The 3,519-nt window shown below is 39.8% G+C and overlaps 1 protein-coding gene across 1 annotated transcript in view; it reads right to left on the reverse strand.

Moving 5' to 3' along the window:
* Positions 1 to 1,334, reverse strand: part of LOC101854956 (4-coumarate--CoA ligase 4) — a gene marked incomplete in the record, with an annotated part of 32,130 nt that extends 30,796 nt beyond the window's left edge. Inside the window, 1 exon segment of the mRNA XM_013084133.2 lies at positions 1,032 to 1,334.
* Between the last annotated feature and the right edge of the window lie 2,185 nt (positions 1,335 to 3,519).

Genomic DNA, 3,519 nt, shown 5'->3' on the forward strand with positions numbered 1-3,519 from the left:
AACACACACACACACACACACACACACACACACACACACACACACACACACACACACACACACACATAATATCATGTAATGTAAACATTGGTGTGGCTGTGCTGATATTTTATTTTTATTTGGGCCCACAAAGGCTTGGGAGAGTTCATTGCTAGTTTCCTTCATTGGTAAACCTATGTCTATCGTATCTGGATTTAACTTTAATTTCCTTTTTTTAAAATCTAATTCTCCTTTTTTTTTCTCTAACATTACAAATACCCTACTAAAAATCTTCTATGAGAAGGTACAGTCAAACCTGCACTAACGAACTTTTGTCCAAGACAATCACTTGTACAAAATAGCACATCTCACCCCCCGCCATCACACACAAACTCAACCTTTAACCGAATTGGGTATTTTCTTTAATGATGTTAATAATAATTACATTGCCCAAGAGGACCACCCGTCTAAAAACAGTTATCTTTAACAGGTTCGGCTGTATTTGCCCCCCACATAAATCGAAAGTGTAAGTAAACGTTCACCTCCTCCTCCACAAATCGCACTCTCCCTGGAAAAAATGAATGAATATCTCCTCTTAAATAGGTATTCACACTCGTATTTATGTCTCTAGAAATAGAAGATATTATCAACACCGACAATTATCCTTTGAGCCCATTTGAGTAATATTTGTATAATCCGACATTTAGGTGGTTGGCGGGTGTTCTGGTGTGGTTTGCCCCCGTCTTCCCAATCAAACATAATACATCGTCTTCATCAGCTCTCCTTCTTCTTTTCTGTTCATATTGCTCTCCAGTAACACCTGTAATCTTCGGCAATTACATGACCTACGATTATGACGTAGAATCTAGATCTATTTGCTTTTGCAAGTGTCCTAAAATGCTCTCTAGAACGAAACTATAAGTATAACTAAAAAGTGAACCGGTTCAAGTAATCTCAAACAAAACAAAAAAACAACCAAAAAAACAAACCAAAACCAAACCAAAAACAAAACGAACCCCCCCCAGCACTTCAGCGGAAAAAACGCTCCTTACCTTTGTCCGAAAATGCCGAATCTGATGTGCTTCAGTGTGTGACGTGTGAACGACAGCCAACTATCCTGCGTCTATGAGCTATCAAAGCATGCCTCTCTAGTTAAATACAAGCTCTGAGGCCAAGCCAACCGTCGCGAAGCAACAATTAAATGTCTATGAGGGTTTTTCCATTTCTATATCACGAGTTTATATAAAACACGACTTCCTGACTGCAAAATGTGGGTCGGACTCTGGTAAGGATAGAGACGAATATTACTATTACTATTAAAATATCGTATACCGTGCTCTCTGATGCAATGCCAGTTCTCTGTGGAGCGCACCACATGACTCAATTAAGAGTAGAGCCAGTTGAAGGCCAAAGGGGGAACGGAGGGGTGAGGTGGAAAGGTAGAGAGAGAGAGAGAGAGAGAGAGAGAGAGAGAGAGAGAGAGAGAGGGAGGGGGGGCAAGGGGTAACTGCGCACTCAACTATAACGAGTGTGGCGTTTTGCTTTTTATTTTTTAGCCCAAAGTGCGCTAGCACCGCAGGGAAGTTTATTATAGAGTGCAAAGAGATGCAGCAACGTCAGTGTAGGGTCTAGATATATCATATTTCAAGTTTGCGAGTAACGTTAACGCTCAGGCGCTGAAATCCCAACCCGTTGCTCTCATTTTTTTCAATGTCTGCGCAGTTATGAGGAAACCTTCAGGGTTAGGTTAAAGCACAGCTATCGGCACCAGTGGTCTACTGGGTAAGATGCATCATAGTCGCACGCAGGAGAACAGGGTTCGATTCCCGTGCGGAGATTACTAGTATCCAGTATCTCTGTCGTTCTAGTGGGGTGTTGAATCGATCCTTCTCTCCCTGTCAGCCAGGTTTATGTCTGCCTTCTAAATGTGAGGCATTGTGGTGAAATCAGGCGCTTGTCAAAACAATAAAATCAAAGAAATTGGCATTTTTCTTAGCATTAGGCAATATACACTTCGAATTTTACATTTTTATTTTTTGAACCAACCCCTTTATGTCCTTTAAAAACACATTTCTGCGTGGATGTTACAGAAAAACGTTGGTTAATGGCACAAAAATGTAAATTTCCTATTTTCAAGGCAGCCGTTTTCCCACTGACACCAGGCGACCCCTCTCTTTCTATCGCAATATACCTTGACTTCTTTTCAAGATAGATGAGAATATATATATTTTTGGCAAATGCAAGACAAATTAACAATCTGTTAGATGATATTAGTAACACTATATGACAAAAAATTGTCGAGCGCTTGATTCCACAGCGTCGTGACACAAATGATCTAAACTCTGTCGTTGATGGCGTAAAAACACATAATGTGTAGCGACACGATAGAACCGGACACTCGCCAATGGGTATTTCTAAAAAATTGAGTTGATTATGTCAACGTTAAGCTCAAGTGCTTTGTCTTGCTTTTGATTGAAAAAAATAATTAAATACCTTCTCTCTTGAAGAGAAGTTGACATATTTGCGATTGAAGGGAATGGGGGCTAGCCTGGTGTCAGAGGTAAAATTAACAAGAAAATGGCCACCCAAATTTGGGGTCTCCAAATGTTGAATGTCTTTGGAAACCGCAAATTTATTTTTTGTTCATGCCGTTGATCAACAGTTTTCAGTAAAATCAATATAGGAATGTATTTTTAATTAGTCATGAAAAGCATTGGGTAAAAATTTTTTTTAAAGAAAATCGATAAAGGTTCCCCAAGGGTCGAAAGTACCGATTTCTCCGATGTCATTATTTTGACGAGCTCCTGATTTCACCACCTTAAAAGCACATATTTTTTAATAAAGATAATTAAACTAGAGATGCTTAAACTCAAATACTGATGTTTAAAAAAGCTCATGACATCTCTCTCACAACAGGCTAGCCCTGACAGACAGGATTGAAGCCCTCCTCCTGAATTAACTAACTTGTGTTCATGCAGGAATAAAACACCTGCATTGAAAACTCGCATTGGACGGTGGATAATGGACTGAATAAATCATTCTTGCATAACTCGTGGAAGCGGCTATGGAAACATGTTATAAAGATCCATTTAAACAGCAAAAAATTTTGACAGGAACCTTACAAGGAGCACTTTTTGCTGGGCTTTCCTTTACGCACGTGCCAATGAAAGGTTGGTGTTTTAAAAAAGTACCGTATCGTATTGAGGATGAATGTGCTTCAGCATTCTGAAAACGAGTCACAAGCATGTCACGAGACAGGATCTTTTGTCCCTTTTTTGTTTCGTTTTGTTTTGATTTTAATTGCGTGGGTTGATAACATTTTTTGGTCATGGGGTCCTGTTTTACTTATGCAAGAATCTTCGTTGAAAGAATGCATTACTTTTCTCTCTCCCCCCCCCCCTTCCCACCCTCTCTCTCTCTCTCTCTCACTCTCTCTCTCTCTCTCTCTCTCTCTCTCTCTTTCTCTCTCTCTCTATCTATCTATTTATCTCTATCTATCTATCTATCTGCCTGCCTGTCTGTCTGTCCATCTGTCTGTCT

Source organism: Aplysia californica, unplaced genomic scaffold, assembly GCF_000002075.1.
Source record: "Aplysia californica isolate F4 #8 unplaced genomic scaffold, AplCal3.0 scaffold00274, whole genome shotgun sequence".
In the NCBI taxonomy this organism is placed as follows: domain Eukaryota; kingdom Metazoa; phylum Mollusca; class Gastropoda; order Aplysiida; family Aplysiidae; genus Aplysia; species Aplysia californica.